General features: G+C 40.9%; 1 protein-coding gene across 3 annotated transcripts in view; it reads left to right on the top strand.

Moving 5' to 3' along the window:
* Positions 1–25,161, top strand: part of NDST2 (N-deacetylase and N-sulfotransferase 2) — a 137,853-nt gene that overhangs the window by 31,968 nt on the left and 80,724 nt on the right. For all 3 annotated transcript variants that reach the window (XM_065639129.1, XM_065639130.1, XM_065639128.1), the window contains one exon: positions 22,688–22,761. The gene's annotated coding sequence lies outside the window, so the exon portion shown is untranslated. The remainder of the gene's footprint in view (positions 1–22,687; positions 22,762–25,161) is intronic.

Here is a 25,161-nt window from a genome sequence, read left to right as displayed (position 1 = left end):
CTTTCCTCTTGTCATTTCTCTCACCCTTTCAAATGAGTTAGTGTGTTCTTTCTGTCATATCTATGTAATTGGTATCGGAAGAAGCTGCTGCTTATCCCTGATGTTCTGTATTATCCATTTATTTGTGCTCCAATTCGTGATGGAGGAAGGCTTAACACCTTTGATACATGTGGAATCTGTAGAGGGATCTTTGGAGTCCTTGCATTAACATACTTACTATAGCTAGAGAACTGACAGTTTCGAGGTGATTGTAAATAGAGACGTTTACTCCAGCAAAACCTTCTAAGCTCCCTTTTCAGATCCTCACTCAAACCAGAAATTCGGGCACAGGGCAATGTTTCGGACTCTGTGTTAGAAACAACAGATTGGAACATGATCTGCTTTTCCGCTGAGGAGCTCTGGGCATGTGGGGCTGTGTTATCAGCAGCTGCCTAGAGCAGGCCCTTGCTGCTGAGGGATTTTTCCAAGCGTTACTGACATCTCCCTCCCCAGTAAGCTGTAGCATCCTTGTGATTCCTTTCAGATGCGCTGGCTTTTGTGGACTAGCGTGTATGGGGGTGGATCTTGCATTGAATTTGGTGTCTCTCCCAAGCTGGCAGGATTGTTCCCAGCTGTCAGTGACTCACACTAGCCGAGTTGCTGTCTCAGAGTTCAAGTTAATGGAATTTGCAGTTCAGTTTCCCTTGAATTGTCTGGCAGAGATGAAATTTCCCATGAACTAGGAAGAGCAGGAGAGATTCGACAAAGTAGAAGCTTTGAATGTGTATTGGGTCTGAAAAATTGCTGAGAAGTGTCATGATTCCTCAGTTCTTCCTGCGGACGGCTCCTTGCCAAGGATCATGCGTTCAGGTGTTTAATTTCGTTCTGTCTGAATTCTTATGCTTTGCTTATTGCTCAACATCTCCAGTTTCCAGAACTGGATTGAAAATGTGATAAATGTGGGGAACATGATTGTTGTCTTACTCTTTCTCTGCATGGATGGCAAACTGTAGAGGTTCTGTTCTTCTGTTTATGCTAAAGAAAAGGGGCACAAATGTCATCTGCGCAATTTATTCATTGAATTAATGTATTTACTGAGCAATGGATTGCATTTTATTGTCTTTTTTGCTACTTGTTCATTTTCACCAAACAGATTGTCTTTGCCCCTTAGGTTAATGTGAAGGGATGTTTGAAGTAGCTGAAGTACACTGTGTAGAATGGGTTTACATGTTGATGCTGGCAGTTCTGGTGCTGTGTGAGTCCTCTGGAGAGCTCGCTGGACTCTGATAGAGCTGCGTTCGGACATCAGCAGTGTTAAATGCTGGATCCCAAACAGAGCAGAATCAGCAGGATGCTTTGGATTTAGTTTATTTTCTTTGAAGATGCCTGTTATGACTGTTACATGACTGAGGGTCACTGTCATTTTCCAAAATAAATCTTCTGTAGCTTATTTGCCTTGCTGGTGCTCTGGTTTAGAGTACCAGAATGTCTGGAGCAAGCTCAGTCTGCTGCAAGTACAGTCGATACAGACCAGCCCACATTTGTGGCTTGATTATACTGTATGCAGTACCTTGTTCCCTCCTTGCTGTCTGTGGTTAAATGCACAAATATTGTGTTAGATGATTAACTGTGGCTGTACTAGTCACCCTAAGAAAGCAGTATTTTTGGTTACTTATGTACATGATGCATCAGGCCTCAGGGATGACTTCTTTCCTGCAGTGTTTCTGCTGCGATAGCTGATAAAATTAGCATTGTACCCAGTTGTCCAGGTCTTCCTTCCATAAATTGGAGGAGTTTAGTATTCTGTTTTTCCTAAGATCCTTCCTGATAAGAGGATCATTGAAAGTTATATCCAAGTAAGGGGGTCGAAAGTAATCTCGGGGCTGTAAGGGGTGGTATTTATAGTGATATAATGACCCTTTCAGGGTCCTTTTCTCCATTGATACAAAGTACTGATTTTGGTGTCTGGTAAAATCAGTTTTCATTCTTGGTACATTCACCTTCACAAGAAAATGTTTTCACTTGAAACAGTTCTTCTTCCTTGCACTTGGTTTTCTGAAGGGAAAGGGTGGGAGAGTTTCACCGTGTTGACTGCTGAAGACTTGATGGCATTAGTGCATTGAGAAAAGGTGAAATTAATTTTTTAAAGATAGGAAATCAGTATGTAGTAAACTCAAGTACTCAATATCATGGTGTGGACTTCTTATTCAGAAATAAGTTAGCCTGATTTTGTTGTTCCTTTAGCTTGCTTTCCAAATTCCCAAAGAATTAAAGCTGCCTCTGTGTGTGTCAAGGTGTTTTGCTAATGATCTCCCCCAGCGATCTCAGTGACATAATTGATCCAGCAGAAGCCATACAGTAAATGCATAATTTGTAATATTTATCACTTAGATTTTCTCAGCTTGGTGTTGTGGCACTAGCTTTGGTAGTAGTTCAGAATCCTAAAAGTAGTCTTTACTAGAGGTCGCATTGTAATTTGCATCAACCTAGTTAGAGTAGCCTATTATAATTATAGTTTCAGAATTGTACTGTGATCTCTTGAAATGAACAGTAGATGATAATACTGAAAATACTGTGTGAATACCCTCTTGTTACCTGGACTTCAAAGTGCCGTGTTCCATAGTCCTTTTAAAGGGCAGGGAAGGATACAGGAGAAAGAGAGGGGTAGAGAGTTACATACACAAATGAGAAGTAGCACAGTACCATATAAATATGATTCTAAGTTTAAAAATTTGGAACTTTTTTGAAGATGTGACAAATCTGAAGTGATATATTTTGGAAGTAGTAAGTACTTTAGCACTGGTAATTTCAAACCTCCATTTTCACATTTCTTTATCTATGCAAAAAGAGTTATTCAGAAGAGTTGAGCAGAAGCAAACCTAAACTGCTAACAGGAGATACTTTTTATTATGCCTGAATTTGTCCGTGGAACTCAGGCCACACTTGTTATTAATTCTGAGGTGTAAATATGAATCAGTGGGACTGGGCATGCATGACTGATGGAAAAGAGGAAAAAAAAAAAAAGCCAGGTAGAAGAGGATATAAGCTCACATGATACAATGTGTGAGTCAGTTTGTAAAGACTGGTTATTTCCATGAATATTTTAATTTAGAATTTCTTGAAACTTTTCAAAAGTGGTGGAATGGCTTATTTCAAATTGTCCAATATTTGAGCAAGATAAACTCCAGCTCTGAATTGTCTTCTGTACTACCATACAGTTTCCTGATACTGTGAACTAATGTCATCATTAACTACCAGGGAAACACTGCATCAAAATTCACTCTGTTTCTGGAAGATGCTCTTTGTCGAAGCGGAGCTCCCCCAGAAGATTTATTAATTTAGCTTACCTAATCCTCTCTTCTACCTTTCCTCTCAGTTCTGTAATTTATAACTTCTTTTGTTCTTCCTTACCCTGTTGATAGTGCAGGATTCCAAATCCGTCAGTCCTTCTCTCTAAGCAGCTCCTGTCAGGATTCATGCCGGTTGACTCCTGCAGTCTAATAGAGGGAATCTCAGACAAAGCATGTAATCTCATGTTGTGGAAATCAGCAATCAAAAGTGTATGTTTCAAATGAGGGAGTATCTCCATTTCAGAATGAACTGAACTGCTGCGGAAGTGACTGGTCCTGTGGTAAGAAAAGAATAACCTGGTGAATTTCCAGCTGTCATTAAGTTATCCAGTCAAAAAAAATTAGTTTTTAAGTCAAGACTACTGTAGACTATTTATTTTACCAAGCCACTTGGGAGAATCCAAATGTAAGAGAACTCGCTCTGTGTGCATGTAGCATTGAAGGCCGTGGATGTGCCGCAGTCCTTCAGCCAAGCCCTGAAGGCAGCAAGCAGCCGCCAGGGTCACCTGTCCAGCACTGACTAGTTGGCAAACTGTCTCCTCTACCTGAAATGGCCCCTGGAGTTTACCATTTCCAATGGAATTATTAAGAAAAGTCTACATTTATTCTTTAGCTCCACAACGCTTTAAAAGTGCTTCACAGCTGCTGTTCTGAGAAGGTCTGTTCTTCTCTTCTCCTAGTGCTCCGCGACTCTCATTTGTGTTTGCGCTGTTCTCTTGCTCTTTTTTTCTTAAGCTGAAGTGTTCTATCTTGGCATAAGAAGGAGGTCCTTCTTGGTTTTGCTGACTATATTGTAACTTCAGTAGCTGAATTTGAGGTGGAATAGTGGCTTACTTTCGAAGCTGGTTCAGGCGAGGAAAAGCAGCACCACGAAGGGGATGGGTACCGCACAGTGATGTAGCGAGGAGAGAGAAAGAGAAAATAATGGGCTGATGAAAGGTGAAACATTCCCTGAAATGAGCTTCTAAGAAAGCACAGAGAGAATGTGTGTGTGGTGGAGAGGGAGTTGTCTCAAAAAGCTGCGTTTGTTCTCTAGAGGCTCCTGTGTACTATAATTGAGTCAACATGTCGAAGTGAAGTATGTGCTGAGCTTTGGGAGTGCAGAACTGCCTCTTCTGCACATACAGGCCTTGGATGAGCCCCATCTTACAGCGATAATAAGCATCCTGCTTTTGCATTGCTGAAGCCACAACACAACAGAATAGCTGTACAGCCAAGCTCTGTAGCTGATGTTTCTCTAAGAATTGCTTTAAATCTTTGTTGGTTGTGAAGCTAAGAATAATTGGCTCTGACTTTGCTTTTGATGTGGATTTGAAAGAAGGCGATGAACAGAGGGGAAGATGACAATGTCCTGGTGAGATACAGGCAATGCAAGCTGCAAGGGCCTTCCTTAATTTATTTCTAAATCTCAAAGAAAGAAGTGTCTGTATGTCTTATAATATTTCTTATGTTGGTGTTACGTTTTGAGGATATACTGACTTTACCATCTGATTTTTGTGTTTTAAATAGACGGAAAAGGGATGATTATGACACTTTTTCCTGGTGGATAGTTGCAGCCTTTGGCTGTGTGACTTCATGCATGATGCTGCACTTGGCCATAGCTCACTGCAGCATTGCCCTAGGAATTCATGTGAACTTGAAAATCCTTTAAAGCCAATGTTTCCATGCTAAAAAGCTAATTTTGTCTTGATTGTTTTTTATGTAGAGTCTTTACCTTTGGCACTTTTGTATTTTATAAATCATGCATACTGACATATTTGATGCTCTGATTGTTTCCATAGTGACAGCAATGGCAGAAACCTGCAAAAGGAAGGTGACAGCATTGTGTTTTCAAGATTAACTGTTTTACAGAGGAATGGTGTGAGGGGGTGGGAATACAGTTGATTTTTCCAAGCAGCAACAGAATATTTAGGAGTACTTACTTGGAGGTCAGAGAGAAGAGGCAGCAGGACAGAAGGATTCGTTCAGTTTTTTGGCATTCGTTTGTGTGGGGAAGCAGTGAACACAAGGTCAGCCTAGAAAATAAGAAGTGTTTTCAGCAATGTCTCCTTTCTTACTGCTCCAAAAGATGATGAATTTTTGAAATGCAGAAAATAGCAATGTGCAAATTATCTTCACAGAAGGGGCAGAAGTTAACATGCCTGTGCAACAATATGTGTAACATACCTTTGTTTCATAATTTCTCCCAAATTCTTAACCCAAGTGCAGGAAGCTTTTAGCATTAGAAATCAGACACAAAGCCATTAGTGAGAGCTTCAGCCACCTTTTTTTCCCTCTGGTAAAACCAGCTGTGAAATTTTAATTTCCAGGAAGCAAGGCTTTATCCTTTCATTGCACATCATCTTACCCATGTTTGTCAGTAAGATATGTTGCGAGGATGCAAGTGTTTGATTAGAGTCCATGCTGCAGCAGAGAGGGTTGTTTTAAAGCATTTTGTAGGATAGACAAGCCTCCCTAACATGTCCCCGATGGGATGCACCCACGAGTGCTGAGAGAGCTGGCAGATGTTATTGGTACATGTTAGGGGCAGACCTGCTGGAAAGCAGCATTGCAGAGAGGTGCATCTTCAGTACTGCATCCAGTTCTGGGCTCCCCAGTTTAAGAAGGACAAGGAATTACTGGAGAGAGTCCAGCGGTGGGCTGGAGCATCTTTCTTATGAGGAAAGACTGAGGGAGCTGTGTCTGTTCAGCCTGGAGAAGATAAGACTGAGAGGGGACCTCATCACTGTTTATAAATATCCCAGGAGTGGGTGTCAAGAGGATGGGACCAGACTCTTTTCAGTGGTGCCCAATGATAGGGTGAGGGGCAACAGGCACAGACTGAAGCATAGGAGGTGCCATCTGAATATGAGGAGAAACTTCTTTACTTTGAGGGTGCCAGATCACTGGAACAGGCTGCCCAGAGAGGTTGTGGAGTCTCGTTTTCTGGAAACATTCAAAACCTGCCTGGATACATTCCTGTGCGAGCTACTCTGGGTGAACCTGCTTTAGCAGGTGGGTTGGACTAGATGATCTCCAGAGGTCTCTTCCAACCCAAATCATTCTGTGATTGTGTCCTTTTGTAGTAGGTGTTGATGCTTCTGTGTGCAGTGTGGTCACTTGAAGCATTTGCAGTTTCCTGAATTATAATGTATGCCCACCTCTCTTATATCAACACAGAGAAGTGGGAGGAGATAACGCGCGAGATGCTTGTAAATGATGTTAAATATTTTGTTGCAGGGACTCTTTTCTCTGAAGCATTTGATAGTATTCAAAGTGTGCTTTCTTTCCCCACCACCATCACAGTGGCTAGGATCTACAGTCAGGTTTGGGACCTTGTGCCCAGGTAGTTCTGTCTAGGACGACTAAGTCAGCCCGCGCTGCCCATCTCGAGGTGGCAGGCAGATCTCTGGCCCTGGGGAAATCAAGCAGGCTGCTAGTAAGACACAGGTGCTACACTCCAATTTAACACATTGTTGAATTCGGACCTCTTATGCCTTCCAGCCAAAATATGGCATCACACTGTAAACTGAATTTGTGTTACATCTTATTACACTGGGGAAGAGAAGCCATCAGCTGGGAACTTGCGTTGCCTTGAAAGTTGCAGAAGTTCCTTATTTGTCAGCGCCTCAGGCCTCTTCGGTCACACTCGCGTTGGTACCTCAGCTGCGTCTTCCATTATCTGGATATCTTGGGAGTGGGGGTGCATAAAAATATGTAATTTATGGTTCTTTTTAATATTTATCTGCAACATTTTGGTCAGCTGGCATGTCAAAAAGTGTTGTTTGTTTTTCGCTTCGCCCCACTGAAAGGCAAGTTTCTCTGTTTTGTACCAGTTAGAATAATTGTGTGTAAAACTGGAAAGTGGTTTAAAAATTGTGGGAGCAGTCAGTTGGAGCAGAAAGGCTGAAGTAAATTGTGCCATCTGCTCTATATACTGTCTTGTTTGCAGAATGATAGAAAATTAAGTGAAATAAGTTTTTTTTCTTCATTTATAGGTAGTTAATCTGTTGATATGATGATTTAGTGTGAAAATAAGATTGGTTAGGATGTGTTCTCTCCACTTCCCCGCACCCTCCAAAAAAATCCACAAACACATTGGTTTTGCATTATGTACACCGATGAACCTTTAAGGTATAGCGTTGTGCTGTGCCTTACGTAGTGTCCTGTGTCTCAAGCATATGGTGGACATCACTTGTATTTCAGTAGCATTATGAAATGTAGATGGAAATAGACATTTAGACATGCCTTTGTCATATGGAACTTGTATCTAATTTCTTCATGTGTAAAACTCACTTCTTAAAATTTGCAGCCTTTTCTGATCCCCCTTAGAATGGCAGGGTAGTGGTTTTCTTTTTTGCCCTGTTAGTGATAGCAGTTAGTGCTGATTCATTTGCATTGACCCCCCTGCTGCTTGTTAAAAGGTAGGTTTATTTGCAGAGGTATCACAGTGTGCTTAATTCGGCTTGCAGATTCTCTGTAGCTGTTTTAATCTTATATGAAGTAGGTAAAATCCAAAAGGAAATTGGGAACGAACAAAAACCCCAACCAACTATTCACATGTAAATTTACCCATTAAAGCCATAGACCATGTAGATCTGGAAAATGTTATATTCATTTCTTGAAGTAGAACTTTCCCCTAAATCACAGAAAAACATTTGCAAAGAAGAAAGCATTTCTTATACGTCTTTTGCTCCCAGTTCCAATTACAGGCAGCTGTCTGATTTATACTCAAAGAAAACAGCTAATTGTGCCCTTGTAAACTCTTTCAGTTTAGAGGAACATGTATTTATTTGCATGAAGGCGTTTGCATGTGAAATACTGAAAACCTTCACTGCAGATACAACATTTCAGAGTTCAAAACACATATGCCTCTAATGCTCTTCTGAAAGCTCTTCCTTCCCTGGTTGATAGCTGTCACCTCTCTGTGTGTCATTAATGTTTAGTGCTGTTTCAAGTACTTGAATAACAGATTGAGGTGACTTTGTGTGTGGTGTTTTAGATAGAATTAGCCAAATTGTTTGGACTCCAGTCATTTGCTCTCTGTCTCTTATGAAACATGGAACTCTTATGATGTAAAGGATTTTGTATTTATTCTTTTTGTTTCTGAAGTACTGGAAATATTGTTTAATGGATGCTGTTGAATACAAGTTCCCATTTTATGATAAATTTTTAAACAAGAAAAAAAGAAAATTATTTAACCCGATGTTAAAATTTCAGCCCATGGGATTCAGAAGATCTTTACCCTATGGGGATGGTCAGAATAAATAATTCTGATTCTCTTAAAGGCATTTTGTTTTAACCCTTTGATTAATTTTGTGGCACACTCGAGGTTAAGAAGCTATGGAGTCGTTATCGTTTTGCTTATTAGAGAAATAGGTTTGGATAAAATTGTAGGCTTGAAGTCCATCCCTCCCCTTTTAGGGTGATGTGTCTGCAGTGGGAAATGACTGGTAATTCAGTGGTACAGTGTGTTCTTTTACTTATGACACACGAGATGTGTCACTAGGTCAACTCAGTCTGTGTACTCTCTGGCCATATTCATTCTTACCTTGAAATGACTTGTATTGAAAAGAGCTCAGAGATATTTCAGCCATGGTTGTCAATTTAAATCAAGATGCTGTGGGTTTCCAGAATGGTATCCTCAGAAATTTTTGAGGTCTGAACTTCTTGGAAGATTTTTATGTGCTTTCTAATAATGTTTTTTTAGTCATTTTTATTCCCAGAAATCATTCTAATGTATGCTTTGAAATATTGATGTTTACTATTTTTACTGTGTTGTCTTCTGAATCTTTATAATTGAGTATCTGTCTTTTTTGCTTGTTCTTTCTCACTTCTGCATTTCAGCCAGGTAAAATATGAGTTTTATTCCATGATGCTCATAAGGGTAAATTTGTAGTTCTTTTGTTATGTTTATTAGAAATCGTCTTTGGTTTAGCTGGGGTGAAATTGGGAATATCAAACAAAAAAATAAATGTTCCTTTTGCACAGCAGATGAACTTCTGACACTGACAGGATCTGCAAAGCTGTTAACCTAACAACTGCATAAATTATTTCTGTAGTGGTGAGTGATTTCTGACCTGAAATCAAAACACGTGTTTATTCTTCAGATGGTGATGATAAGTTAATGTATTGTTTAAAACCGGAAGTAAAAATTCCTTAAAAAAAAAAATCTGAATTGTAACTTCAGAGGTGTAGAAGCCTGAGATGTTGCCTTCTTTTGCCCATGGTATTCAGTGGGGTAGCTGTTGGCCTGGGTGGACATTACTGGACTTGAGTCTTTTGCCCTGTCAACTTGATAAATGCCCTCTTTCCTTCTCTGGAGTCATAATTCTGAGGCTGAAGGGCTCTGGTTTGTGTGAAACAAGAGGGCATTGAGGACCAGTAAAGCATCTTAGTAAACTCATGGGTATTGGGCATGGCTGCCCTGCCAGTCCCTCCACTGTTCTGGCTTTTAGCAAGGGGGGGGTTGCTGCCCCCTTAATTTATGACATTGTATCAGTCTCTGTGGGTACCTATGGAGTGTCTAGTTGACTGAACCTTTCTCAAAAGTTGTGAGCAGGAACAGGAGAGTGTTTGGTCTCCACCATTTCCACGTGTCAGGGGAGACAGTCTGGGGCTGGAGTATCTAGATACTCTGTTCTATTTCAACACCTTTAAAGATATCTTCTGTTAGATACACTCTCAATTCTGGCTCTGTCTCAGCTGTGTTGGTTGGTGGACGGATACTTAACTCAAAACTTGGCATATTTGCTAAATTTTAATGTATTTGTTTTCTTAATGTAGAACAGAATTGCTCATTTCCCTATTTTAATGTGGTACTTCGGGGAATAGCTGTAGTAAAGCGTTCTACTGCTGAGTCATAGCAGTGGTACAGCGTAGTCATCTCACATGTTAATTTTCTTGGTTTTCAAAGCAGGCATCTAGTTAAAAAAGTGGCTTTGGTTGTGGGGTCAGAGCTGTGGCAGCAGCGTGTCTGTTCCCAGAGTGGGTGCAATACAGGAGGCTGTGAGGTGCCATTGCCAATGCCGTCCTGCTGGTGAGATTCCACACTGGTTCAGGTTCACCGTTTCACTTCTCTGTAAAATTCCAACCAGTTGAGATGGTAACTTTTGTGACTTGAAAGCTGTGTGGAGACCACCAAACTCGATCAGAACCGAAGTTGGTTTTGTTCTCAGCCAGCCTGAAGCTATTGCTGTATTCCAGCTTTTATTATTGTGTGACAGGCACACATGGTGGACAGTCATTTGGATGATGGCTGTGCCATACTGTTTATTTTTCTGCTTTGGGAAGCTGGATAAGACCTTGATTTTGTGTGGGCATGCTTCTCACTTCAGTACCTCTCAGTAGGGTGCCTTTGAGATGCTAGATTTAGCCAATTCATAGTAGATTCCTTTCCAAAATGTGTATCTCGTTGGTAAGACACATTCACATTCCCGTTCTGGTGGCTGTAGAAAAACATACAGTAGGACAGTACAGTTGGTACGGCGCTCTGCTCTTGGAATGCTTTTTGGCACATTTCTGAATATTGGTAATCTTGTGAGTATCTCCCCCCTTGCCTAAAGCATGCTGCTATAATGGATTTGGGAAAGCTCTCAGTTTCTATGGGTATAGTTTCTGAATCACAGGAAGACAAGTGGATGATGTTAGTAGATGGCAGGTCTTTGAAGTACGTTAGAATCAACTTCAGAGAGAAAGAAAATCCCTTCCATGAGCTACGGATAAACAACAATGCTTTCAAACCTTCAAGTGGATCAAGGTGAAACTCAGTGAACAGTAAGTGCAGAGAAGATGATCCTGCTTTGTGACAAGTGGCAAAAATACTTCCTTTCCTTTTTGTGCTCCCTAACAAAGCAAAATAACAAAGTACTCAGAGATTGTTCTATGAAAGGCACATAAAAAGCTTTTTATGTTAAATAACTTCATCTTAATAGATGTGGGTAGTATATATTTTAAAAGAGATGGAAGTATCTCCTTGGAATTGTGAAATATCTTGAGAAGTGAAAATAACTAAATTAATCAGATTGTGCAGATGCATTTAACAGCATTTATTTGCTTATTTAGACTTGTAGGCGGCTGACATCTTCCAACTGATGTGTGTTGCTCCCAGTTTAGTTGGCTTTGGCTGGGAGAGGGAGAATGGATTGGTCGCATTTTTCTTGTTCAATTCTTCAGGAAAGAAGGAAAGTACTTCTAAACCAGGCACCTGAAGTAACATTTTAAAAGGCAAATATGCTCCCCTTTATCTAAGGAAAAGACTGTCTTGGGATGATGAGTTGGAGAGCAATAGGAAGTGTCACAGAAATGAAGTGACTGTAGGATTGTTCCCTTGGAGGTTCCCTTTTGATTTTTCCAAGATTCAGAGTTTTGGAAGACAAAGCAGAAAGGTAAACACATTTTTTTTTTTCAGATGAGGAAAGTATTTTTCAAAAGCAAAAATGTATTCGCGTGGGTCTGAAATGGTTTGTGGTGGATAAAGGCTGAAGTTCAGTGGACACAGGCGTGTATTAACATGCCTTATGGGTTGCAGTGTCAGGAATGGTAAATAAAGATGTAAGAAATCAAAAGCTGAGTGTCCAAAACTCAAATGCAAACAATGAGGAAAAATTGTTGAGTTTTAAAAAAACTATGATTTTTAAACATATTTGCTGGTACATGAGGACTACTGGGAGAACTCAACTCTGCAGGTCACCTTTAACAAAAAGCTCTCTGTATAGATAAGGCTACAAAAAATGTACCGCACAACAGTGTGCCCCATGTGCAATACAAAAGTGAGAACAAACTCGGAATTGAGAGGTGGTGGGTTTGGGTGGGGGAGGGAGATTTAAATGTGTCCTTCAGGAAAGAATCTATGTAAAGAATTGAGAAAGAAATAAGATGGCAGCAGCAGCAGCCAGGATTTGCAGAGCTTTTCAGTCCTTTGTTTAGTTATCTTGCATAAGTGCTTTAGCCAGAGACTCTTTCAGTAGCTGCATGGGGCCAGCTTGGAACACAAACGTGCATGAATCCAAATGTAATTTCCCTGTTGTGCACATTCTGGCTGTGACAGCTCCAGTTATGAATGTAAAATAGCAGGAAAAAAAGTTCAGAAGATGGCCAGGCCTGAAATGTTAATAAGAACGGACTTAGCCAGAGCTCCCGTGAGTTCGGCAAAGGTGCTGCCTGAATTTTAAGTCTAGCTGCTTCCATGCTTCATTTTGGTGTGACTTGGAAAAGGAGAAATGCCCTGTTTCTCTGTGTGTCTAAGTGATTCAGCATAATAGAAGCAACATTTACTTGCACATGAGATGCAAAGCAGGCAAAGGGTGTGATACTAATTCTCTGCTCCAGTTCGTGGTCAGTACTGCCACTGAGTTGGTATCAGTGGCTTCGATCTGTAGATGTGAAGCCCTGCACAAGGAACAGCAGTACATTTTCCTTTTCAGGCATTTCTGTTTTCTCTAGGGCAAGAATCTGCAGCTTTCTCTACTTCCCAGTGTTCAAGACACATTTGTCTTTCCTCTGGGGAGGACTGGTGCAGAACAAGGGATTTTCTCCCCCATCAGTACACTGCTCACAGAAAGGGCACCTCGTCATAGCTGTGGGACAGCTTGTCTTGAGGACTGTGCAGGCGGGGAAAGGACTTTTCCCTCTTCTACATGTAACTTGCGCAGCAAAGAGGAGTTGCAAACTTTACAGTTTTCCCTGCTTCTTGAACATCAGATTTTCCCGGGTCTGTCCTCTCTCTCTCTTTTCCAACCTCCTTCCATCTCTGGTTACCATGGAGAATGAAATGCCAGTTCCATTCAAGTTGTCGGCTGAATAGGTTTTGAGGTTGATGTATGGTGAGAATCTCTTATCCCTCCTTCTCTAAACACCGCCCCTGCCTGGTTCTTGACATTTCACTTGCCAGAGACTGGCAGTCAGCGAGAGGGAGCTGAAAAGGAGACTGGCAGTGTCCTGCTGAGATGCTCTTTCAGTTCTGAGGATGAAATCAGCAGCCGTGAGAAGGTCTTAAGGACTTCGGTGCAGAGCCTTGTCCTCAAGCTGGTGGAGGCATGAATGCTCACTTGAGTGCATGCTCCCGCTTCCCCAAGGCACCCGGGGAAAGAAAGATTCATGTACAAGCCTTGCTCCTGCTTAGGACTGGGTTTTGAGGAGTGATGTAACCGCTGCAACGTAAAGGGAAAGGTAAGGAATGAATGAACACGATGCATGATCTGGCATAAACTATTGCTCTCGTACATGTTTCTTTTAGCCTTCATTTTAGTGCCACGTCACACGAGAAGTGGAATTTCTTGCGGCAGTCTGACTTGCCTGGTTTCCTGGCTGCGATGCTGAAGTTAGCAGGGGAGTCTGTGTTCAGTGGGATTCTAACAGTCCCCGTGTGCACTAGTTGCCTACGTGCGGTATTACTAGCACAGTGTCAAAACAGCCTTCTGAATAAGGTACCTTCTAATAACAAATTTGTGGAATTGTGGATCTTGATAGGCCCAGGATTGAAATGGGATGTTGGGGATACTGCTGAAGTGCATGAAATGGAGCTACAAATCAGAAAAATCAAAATGATAGCACTGTAAAATTACACAGAAAATACTTTTATTTTGTAATTTATTACTTTTCATGCAAGATAACTATGGTTTTAGGGGGGATTGGGAGAATTTTCAGCTTCTGCTCAAAGGCATAATGTTGTCCTTTTTACTGGAGGAGCTGTTTTGACTGATGACCACTTAATAGAGTTTGAGAGAAGTGAATACCTGGTATTGTTTGATAAGTGTGTGGTTTTAGCTTCTGCAAGTAATGGTTCGTAAATTTTATGACCTTACAATTTAAATTCAGACATTTTTTTCTACATAGAAGTGTTTTATGAACGTATACTTGTTTGGAGTGGGAAAGTATTTTTTGAGCTTTCTGCTAAGACCCGCTGCATCAGGACCATACCAGCATAGGAATGAATACTGGTGGTACACTGTAGCTGGTGGCATTTCAATGTGTTTAAGGTCATATGCAGAAATTTGTTACGGGTTCTTTTGAAAAGCTGTGTTTGGTAAGTGATTGTGAACTCTTTCTTTCAGTACATCTTTTTAAAGCATTGCACTGATAAATATTTCCACACCTTCTGTATGTTCCTAAACTTGCTAAACAAATGCATCTTTCCACACTACCACCAACAGCTTTTGCATCTGTCTTAGTTCCTCAAGAGTTCACTTTCCATTTGATGCTTTATGTCCTGTTTATTGTTGGATTGTTGTTTCCCTGCTGGAGTTTTCCTACTGTGCAGTTGCTTTTCCTGTTGTGCAACCCACTTCCAAAATGCTAATATGTGAGCTGTCTGGCCACTGATGTGCTAAAGTGGAATTTTTTAATTGCTGCATCAGAAAGGCATGTGTGTATGTCAATACATTAAAAAAAAAAAAAAAAAAAAAAAGAAATATATATGAGTATACAATATCATTCTTTAATTAGTTTATTGTAAAGATTGTAGTAGTATCTTTGTCCCCAAAGCTAGGGATTTCCTAGAAGGATGCATGCGTAGTGGACCTGATTACCTGATTACTTTTAGTCACATGAGATAATATGCAGGACTTGGATTTCCTTGTTTGAACCTGGTTGGCTGGTGTACTGCAAAAAACATGGATTTTTAAAAAATACATCACTGAAGCAGCTTCTTTTTACCATAAATACATCACCCATGTCAGATGGGGCTGAGAGAAAGTGATATGGGGAGGAAAAAAGAGGGGGGAGTCCATTGGGACGTGGAATGGTACTGTAGTCTGGGATTAGCTTCTTAATAGGCACTCAGCTTCATGTTACTGTTGGAAGGGATAGGGGACGAATAAAACCATGTGTTAACATGGTGATTTTGAGGGAGCTGAAGCAGCATCAGCATGAAGGCTTGCACACATATTTCTATTTATTCTGTTAACCTGTTGGGTTTTTTTGACTTAGATACAACCTTCTCTATGAAAAAAATGTACTCTTACCTGCTGATGAGTTTGCAGGAGATGAAATCCCTGATCTTTCTCTCCTTCTCTGTTTGTGAGGATTGTTATACTAATAATTTTAGAGGTTGTCAGAAGTTTTTCTGGGTATTTCTGACAGGTTTCAACTTCTGAAAAATGTTCCTCTAGTTTTCCACATGGATATATTTAGATTCACTTTGCCCCTTGAAATGCCTCCTTCTCCTCCCCCTACCAAGATCAACCTTTACTCGATTGGTTATTTTGATTTTTATGTTTTCCCTAGTGAGAATTGGACTAACTTAATAACAACAACCACAGTAAAGTTTATTACTAGGACATGTCTGGTAGCTTCTCTCCTTCATTCCGTCTGGTCTTTGGTTAAATTATTCTTGGAAAAAATTTTAATGTCTCACTCATTTTAGATTCATAGTTGCAAAATACTGGTTTTGTAACTGCTCCTCTGTAAACTGTCACTCAGACATTTTACGGGTTCCAAGATTTTCATGAATATACTGTAGTCAGTACCATTAACCACCAAAGGTGACTTTTTTTTCTTTATTATACCTAGAAATACCTCCTGGCTTCAGAAATTGGTGCTTAGGTGGTGGCAACTATAATCCAGTGATCCTTTCTGGTACATACTGTTCTCTTACAGTGTTTTTTCTCCTGTTCTGAAGGTTGACTGCTGCTGACATGGTTTGTTAGTATACTAGTGTCTAGATTCTTCTAGAGAGGCAAAATGCCATGAATTCTCCAGCTATGGAGATCCTGAAGATTTTACCCTTTGCCTTAGGTTTTGATTATGGAGTCTAGTTCTCATATTCATTCTCAAATTCACTATTGCTGAATTCTGCAATAGCCTGGCACACCTGAGACCTATCCTTTACATTGTACAAAGTATAAACACTAAAAGCAAAATGCAAACGCCCAAATGTTATATGATTTAATGTCAGCTTCAACTATTTATTCAAATCCAAGCTTTTTGAATCTGTGGTCTTTCTGAAATATCTTCCCTGAGCCTCAAAAAATAAGTCGGTTTTGGAAATGCAGCAAAATGAAGGAGTCCCAGAGTGGCAGGGATGCCCTCTGCTATTGGGCTCAGTAATGTCCCATCAGTGAATTCGTTCAGTCTTCCACAACCTCTGTTGTAGTAAAGCATCGCTGGTCATGAGGCGTGTGTCACATAGCGCAGGAGCCCGTGGATGCCAGCAGTCCATTGTGCTCATGTGCCTGGAATCTTTGAACCTAGGAATTAATGTTATGCATAAATGATATTTTTGGACAGAAAAATGGCAGCATGAGGAGCATCAGCAGACAGTGATACTGTATATAGCAATTAGGGGGGCTGAAGAACACCTTACTGGCATGGTTGCTGTGGCATACAGGAATGGAATAATTCTGTATTGCTGATTACTTTTTTTTTTTTTCCCTTGCAATTTTTTTTGCATTTTTTTGCAAATTTTTGCAATTTACAATTGCAACAGATTACTAGCTAACTTCTTATTTGATACATTTAAATGACATCTTAGTTAATGGTACAGCTAGTTTGAAAGGAAGTAAAATAAATTCGTCAAACATGTTATTCTAACTTTCTTGCTATCTGTCATTATGTCATCTTTGACAAAGAGTGCTCAATCATGTAGATGTTACTAATTCTGCATTAAAATATTGATCTAATTAATTGTTGCACTAAGACTTGGAAAATTTGCTGGATAATTTGACTGTTTTTCATTTGATTATTATTTGTAATCCCTGCTTTTTGTCTTTTGTTCCTGTTTGACTCAAGTTGTCCCTAATTGGAAATTTGGGTATGTAAATGATTTTCTGTATTTTCTCAGCATTATCTGGGTATTTTATCTGTCTGCTCCTTTCCTTTTAGTGCTTACCTCTTCCAGAAATGTGTTTGTTCCTCCCTGCAGTCTTTCCCTGCCGTACTTTCCTTCTGCTGCTGTCATTTTTCCCTCCTCCTTTCTCATCTGAACAGTAGCCAGAGCTTGTCATTTTCTTATCTCCCCCTAAAGCCCACTGGCTGCTATTTACATACAGGCAGCTGGAGGAAGATCCAGTTCTAAACCTCCTTCTGTTTGCTGAATGTTTCACTTCACCTTTTCCTCAGTGATCAGTGCCTGGGTTTCTTTTTGAAGGTTTCCCAGGCAGTGCTGCATGGAACTGACCTCGTTTGCTTCAGCTCCGCTCCTGTCCCTGTCCTTGTTGCGGTGCCCCGGTCAGTGAGCAAATCTTTGGCGACAGTGAAGATGGGCAAAGCTTTGGTCGCTGCAGCTGAGGAAAAAGCCCTGAGCAGAGCAGCAGGCTGAAGCTGTCTGTCCATGGATTTATGAAGGTGGCTCTCCACTGATTTGTATTTTGCAAGTTACGTTTGTAACCTTAAAGTCTGGAAAATTAATTTTAGTTTAGCTTTTGCAAAGGTTTCCTGCCAGCTCTGGTCAAGTGAATTTTTAAGCCCTTTTATTATAGGCCGGTCTACATGCAAAAAATGAGCGTTGTGCTCTCCATTTGCTTGTTCTCTTATCTCAAGTGTCATTTACTGGAATCTCTCTACGTTTTGCTTGCTGTGAAATGTAAACTGAATTACAGGCATATAATTAAATCAACATATTAAGTGTGTGAGGAATGAGAGGCAGTGGGGATTTTGATGGCCATATCCACAGTCAGAATATTAAAATCTGTGATATCAGCTATCTAAGCTATTTTCCAGTGCATTGAGAGCACTGGTTGTGTACGAACAATTTCCAGCTGAGACAAAATGTGTTTCTGTGCTAGGTCAGCACAACAGGCGATCATTTCCCCTCACCTGGCAGAGCTGCTGCTCCATACACCGTGTGGCTGCTAGTTAAAAGACTCAGATGTGCAGTATTACTGCTCGCTGGGGACGGGGAGATTTGAATGATTGCTAGATACTTGTGAGGGTTTGACTGGAAGAAAATGTGACAATTTCAGGTACTCTACATTTGCTTTTGCCTGTAATTGCTGTCCTAGTCATTCTGTTGCATCTGGCATACTTTATACTTAAAATTGTCTTGGTCAGTGTCTGATTTTCTCTCTGATTTTTCTTGTGCTTAAACATTGTGCACATAGTATTGGTGCTTGCATTATCTGTAGATATATAGCATTGAATTCTCAGAGCTGAGACTTTTTATTTATTTGTTTATTTTACATTATGCATAGCAACTGAAGTTCCTGTTTTCTTGCCATAAGCTAAATTTGGATCACAAAATCAAAATGAAAAACGGTAAAACAAAATACAGCACAGGAGGCTTGACAAGAAGTAGGATTAAATCTCTTTAATGGAAATACTCTTCCCTTTAACCTTGGATTTTTGAATAGGTGTTTGATGTCAGTTTACCATAAAGACTAGGAATAGCAGACTAATATTTGGGTGCAACGTGAGGGATGCGCTTCACAATTAGATGGATTTGTGTAGTGAATGCCTCAAGGCCAGCTACTGGCTATTTCAGATTTGTCCCTGCGAAATCCTCTCCTTCAGTCTTGTTCTAGAGCTGTAGCACTAGATACCAATACATCCCTCCCCACCCAGTCTGGTTATCTGTTGTTGGCTCTGCATTCCTCTTCACCAGCTGTGATGTTGGATCTTTATTTTCTCAGTAGAGCAAAACGGAGAGAAGTAGGGGAAGGGATATCTGAAAGTGGTATTTGCTTTTGTTTTAAATAAAAGTTAATGTTTTTTGCAGCACAGATACTGTAGAAGAAACAGGAGGGTGCACTAGGGAAAGCTGCTGAAAATGCTGCTTGTATTTCACTCTTAAAGGGTTTTGACTCCTAGAACATAATCAAAGTTTGTTACCATTTTATAGTTTAAAGTCTAGATGGAAATATTAATAACCAGTATCTCAGTTGCAAAGTAATTCTCGAAATTAAGGACTAAACACACAAAACGTGGTCTAATGGACTAGGATGTTGTCTAGCCAGCATCTATGTCCCCTGCCTTCCTCTCTAGTCTTGAGTTGTAAAAAAGATACTGTTTTGTGAAAGGGGATGTCAGACTGTGCTTCTCCTGGAAAGGTCAGTGTTGATCTCGTCTGCCGCAGTTGTGGCATTTCTGTCTTGCTTCAGTTCCTGCAATCAGGCAGCTGTAGGGAGCATTCAGTCAGCTCATAAATCTAAGGGACTGATAGTAATTTTTTGATGGATTAGTTATTTGGATCAGTGTGCTATGAATAGCCAGGGATGTGGGTCCACCTTTTTTGCTGGTAGACACTAACATTGGTTTATGTTCCTTGTGGACCTGTACCCTGAGCTCTCCTCTGTAAATGCTTTTGGGTAAGCCACTGAGCAATACTGTGTTGCAGATGAGTACAGGACAAGCTGAAGTTTATGCTCCTCTGAACAGTATCTCATTGCAGTGTAATAACCGTGTGAGTTGCAATATCCTTTTATGCAGGAGTTTTCAGACTCAGGCTGAGTATCATCTGCAGGAGTAATGTTGGCTCTGGGTGAAGCTAGCATGACCATGGGTGGAAACACACTGCTGTTCAGTCCTCCTCCATTTGCTCTCCTACTTGCTCTCTCTTGGGCCTAACCCCATAAGAAAAATTATCTCTTCATTATTTCCTGGGCCCTTAAACTTAGGTTTCCATCTGTGCTTTGCAACCCCACAAATCAGGCGTTGTGTGAGGTTAATCACAGACACCAAACCCATGCTCCCATACGTCAGCCTCGTGCTCCCATACATCACCCTGCGATGCTCCCGCTCCTGAGCAGTGCTGAGCAGCAGAACCTGCCTGTACGCAAACCAGTGTGTCAGTGACCTCAGTCACAAGACATTAACTGGCTTGTCAGAGGAGCGGCCCCACTGTTCAGATGAGAACAAACAAGATGCTGTCAGGAGTTGCCATCATTTACTAACCTGGAAATGGTTTTTGAGATTCTCTGCTTTGGCAGTTGATCTTCAGAGACAGTATGGGTCTTTTACTACCTTCACCCAAATGTGCTTTTTCTTCACTAGTCCCATCTTCCCATTTTGATATTTTATCGAACAGTTGCTTCAGTTGCTCATAGTACGTGGGTTTGCTACTCTGGATCATATTAATAGATATAAATAGATGCCAGTAGCATGAGGCCTTATCAGCTGTGAGCAGCTGTACTTGCCTTTTCATTTTAAATCTAAGCGCCTAAGGTGCAGATGAACAAAAGAACTTGGTTTTCTGGAAGGTAAAACTTTTCTTTGGAATTTGTTGAAAGCTGTTGTCTTTTGTGATTAAAGTAAACTAGCATTAGACTTCTTGTGGAAGGCCGTGACCTGTTTGTTGGAGCTCAGAGTTAAGGTTCAGGGTGGTGACTATTAAGTTCTATAATGGTTTCATTTTGAAATTCTGTGTATATATGGACAGTCATGTTTAAGTATATTACTTGCATATATGGGACAGCCTAGAGAGTCAAGCCTGATTTCCTTGAGAGTATCATCTTTATGTTCTTTGCAGAAGTGGTTCTTGGCAAATGCCTGAGGGTGCTGGGAAGTGAAGAGGAATACACACAGGCAAAACTTCAGATGATGAGATTTCAAACACTGGATGGGGGATGTTGCAAATAGCCTTAGTTAGCATCATGGGGGGTTTTTTTACCACTGAATTACTGTGTAGGCACTGTAATTAGCCTTTCTTGTATTTAAATTTCACAGATAATGTTTCCATTTCCATGGGTGTGTTATTCAGGTGACAAGTTATCCATACAGAAATCCCAAACTCAGACCTGGAAGCATTACGTATGTTTTTGCATGGCTTGGACCCTGAGCTAATTCTCCTGCTGAACCTTTGCCAGCTTTGCCCAGCTTTGCCACTCCTGATGTCTCTGCTCTATGCTCCCAGCACGTAGGACACTGGGAAGCTGGCTTTGGGGGAGCATTCAGGAGCCAGCTGGGGTCCACAACTTGCAGATTTGGGCTAAAGCTCTGCCTATGCAAGACTTGCAGCCATGGAGCTGATGATAGCAGCAGTTCCAGGAGGGATAACTGGTGAAAAACTACTATATTATGTATACAGTGATCCCTTCTGCTTTGAGGCATTTGTCAGATGGGATTTCTTATGGGGCTGCCTCTGTACCCCCGCTAAGACTCTTCCCAGGACCTGGGCCACTGCAAAGCACAAAGACACTGGGCTTTTGCCTCTGAGCAGCAGGGTTTGTGTGCTTGGGGTTTTCCCGTTACCTGGCCAATCCCATCCTGCGCTGTCCTGGACAATAGAAAGCTGCCTTAGTTTGTTAGTGCTTGATTGAGGGCTGTATCAGGTGATGTCTGACCAAGCTAAGAATAAAGCATTTAGTTCAGATGTTTTCTCCTGGGATACTCAATGTTCAGAACATTTATGGAAAAGATTGAGAGGACAGATAATCCTGTACCTGACTGCTGCTAAATCCATCTACCTTTGAATAATGGCTTTCTTCCTAAAACAAACGTACTCAGTTTGAAGTATCTTTTATCTCTGCAGTATGAATGGCAAAGATGCTTTTTTATTTTCCGGTTCCAGGAAAGGCCTGTAGGGCTATGTGGTTTGCAGGTGCTAATAAGTTGCATAGCAGAGGTATTTTATGGGGGGGGGGGGGGAAAGGCAGCAGATTTTCTTCTGGTAGAAAGTGTTAGGTTTTTTGCCCTTACATATTATGTTGTCAAATTGTGAAAAGGTGTCCAAAAGGAGGCATGCATACATACACCACTTACCATAATGTAACCTCCCACAGAAAGCAATAGTAATATTTACTTGAGTTTGCCCCTAAGGAGTAGAAAAGTGTTGTTCTGCCCTTGGGCTGTGTGCTCTACAGAGAAGAAATTAACCCAGTTTGTTAGTCGCAAAGTCTGTTGCCATTTTACATTGAAGTTTTTGTTTCCTGCACTTGATTTTGCAACATTTGTTATGCTGTTGTGCAAGACATCTTTGCTCACCTAGGAGAGCACCTTGCTCTGCACTGGTATTCTTTCAGCTGGAATCCTGTGGTCTTTCTAGTCCTTGGCTTAGCCTTTCTGCTCAACAGGTACAATAATGTCCAACAGACTGAGCAATGGCTCGTGGCTGAGCCTCCTCCTTCTTTTGGGAGCTTGTGACCAGTGGCTAGTGAAAGTAACACTTGATAATTCTTATTAACCCAGGAAGAAGGAGGAAAACAAAATAATCTGGCTGAAAAAGATAAGACCAGTATGCCTAACTTATAGTTAGTTCTTCTTTAGTATTTTTATTTTGTTTGCATCTTTGGGTAATTTCTAGTCAGTTCAGTTATTCCTATTCCTGGTTGAAGGAATCACTAAAATCAGCACTACTTTAGTGTAATCTCCTGAGCTGAAATCTGCAGTAGTTCAGCTACTGAAATGAATCAGATGCCCTGGCTGGAGAATGTTTGCAGTTTGGAAGATATTGCTGCCTTACACCATCAGGTACACATATTTAAATAAAATTTCTTCTCTCTCCCCAGGTTCATGGTGTTTTCACTCAGTCTGCATCTGGTACAACACAGCTCTTTCTCAGACTGCACATACACTTCTTGAGGTAAGGAAGAATTGATATAAAGGATAACTTTGGCCTGGGTAGGATGGTAGGAAGAGACACTAAGGAAGAATTCGTATTTTGAGGGTCTTTGGTTTGGTATATTGATGAAAGTCCTAAGAAACAAATCTTTGGTGACTTGGAACATTAATCTATATCTGCATTATTATTCTTGATTGTGTTACTTACGAAATGCCTGAAAGTACGAGTAATCAAGTAAAGCTGAGTTGTGACTCCTCTGGTTTTCAGGCCTGTATATGCCTTGAGGTGACTTTTTTTTCTCCCTTGGTATTGACACTGAACTATAAACGTGTTAGAATCTGTACTGGATTCTAGAGTATAGCACCGTATAATAATACTATAGTGAAGTACATCATCATTTATGTATATTTACAGATCAAAAGACTGAGATACAGAATGAAAATTAGGAGTTCACTTGTCTGGCTCTTGGACAAAATCTCCTGGATAGGAAAGGACGTAATGTCCTCGTGTGGTGTAGCTATTAGTATATTAAGCCTAAGGTTATTCTAGGTTATTCTTTTTAGCTTTTCTGTTTTGTCCAATATGCTCTTCAAAGATCGACTTTTTGTACCACAATTATTCAAGGAGTGGGAATATGAGGATGAAGCAGTAACCTTCTCTAGAGTGCACCAGTAGTTATTTTTTTTTTTGCTGTACTTTCAAAAGCAAAAGTGTTCATTTTACTTCAAGTGAATTTATCCTCCAGAACTTGATGGGCTGATTGTGCACAAGATAGGGAGCTGTCACAAGTTCCATCCTATGGGTTGCTTTGATGTTTAGGAACTGGAGCCAGCTTTAGTGTGTCAGAACAATAGATTTAATTTCTCATCGTCATCTTTTGGGAACAGTGGTAATAAGAAATTATGACTTGTTGTCTCCCAAGTATTCCCTCAAACGCGCATCCCTGCTGGCTCCTTATCAGCTGCTGTGCTGGGCTCTCTCTGGCACCAGAAAGCTTGCATCTTCCAGCCCTTTAGGAAGTGCCCATTTCGTGTTTCTGTCTGCCAGTCCAGTTAATAAAGTTGGTTTTAAAGGGGGAATTTAGAAAGGAAGAATGGTCACGCTTCTGGGTTTGGTTTATGTGCAGCTCATTGCATTTAATGTGTCTGCCTGTTTCTGGGCTGGGTCCAGTCACTGAAACATGGTCCTTGTAACATAGGAGTGTTGCATCACCTGGGATGGGTATTGCAGAGCTTACTGTGATCCAGCTGATACGGCTTTAACTGGGATGGGGGTATCTATGTTCAATTTCAAAGTTTTATGTTAAACCTGATGTCACTTTTCAGCAGGGATAGATTTTTAATCTTCTTGTTATCATGCTCTAGGGGAGTTGCAAGGACAGTAACATCTGTGCTTGCTGTATAAGGCTGACTGCTGTTTTAGGAGCCAATTTGTGCTTTTATCCAGTGTCTTTTGATAGCACAGAGAGGGCAGGCTCTGCACCTTTCTGCTGGAGGCTTTACAGGATGGCACTAACTACTGCAGGGGTGTCAAACTCATTTTTACTGGGGGCCACATCAGCCTCGCGGTTGCCTTCAAAGAGCTGAATATAATTTAAGGACTGTAGAAATGTAGGAGTAGTTACATTTCTACAGTCCTAAAATTACATTTGACCTTTTGAAGGCAGCTGCGAGGCTGATGTGGCCCCGGTGAAAATGAGTTTGGCACCCCTGGACTACTGGTACTGCAACGTGTGGGCCTTGGGGCTCCATCACTTCCCATTGATTTGTGAATACTCCTGAGATCCAGAGTGCTTCGGAAATGTTAGGAGGCATATTGGTTACAAGTGAGGGACAGTCAGTAGTCAGCCAAACCTGAAGTTTGGTAGGTGGGCATAGATGACTGAAGAGGTTGAATTATGGCTTTAGTGAATGGATAGAGAATGGATATTCTGCTTCTGAGAGTATCTTGGAGATCCTCCAGCCTCAGCCTTCCCACAGAATTACCCCTTCCCACAGAATTACCCCTTCCCACAGAATTACCATGTTGAGAAGGGGCTACGATTTCTCTTTACTATCTCCCTCTTTGTTTCTGTACTCCTTCCTTTCTTTTTGTTTGTACTTGTACTTTAAAGTAATAACATAAAAACCTCTTGCAGATTTTCATAATTTTAGTAAAACAAAAGGGAGGTGCATAGGAGCCTCATTCATCACCTTTTGTCACCAGACTTGATTTGACATCTGAGACTATAGAGAAACTTTGGCAAGTGCATTGATTTCCCGTGTGGGGGTAATAAGAGAGAAAAAAGCTGTCAGTTGAAAACAGCAGGAGCTGCATTAGCAAATATAAATTAAACAGATGGCTAAGATACTGCAGCTGTCACATAGAAGCTCCAGGAAGATCTTTAGCTTGGAGCTGCAGGAGGCTATTTTAAAAGGAAAG

This window comes from Caloenas nicobarica, chromosome 7 (genome assembly GCF_036013445.1).
Source record: "Caloenas nicobarica isolate bCalNic1 chromosome 7, bCalNic1.hap1, whole genome shotgun sequence".
NCBI lineage: Eukaryota > Metazoa > Chordata > Aves > Columbiformes > Columbidae > Caloenas > Caloenas nicobarica.
This window is presented reverse-complemented; position numbering and strand designations above follow the sequence as displayed.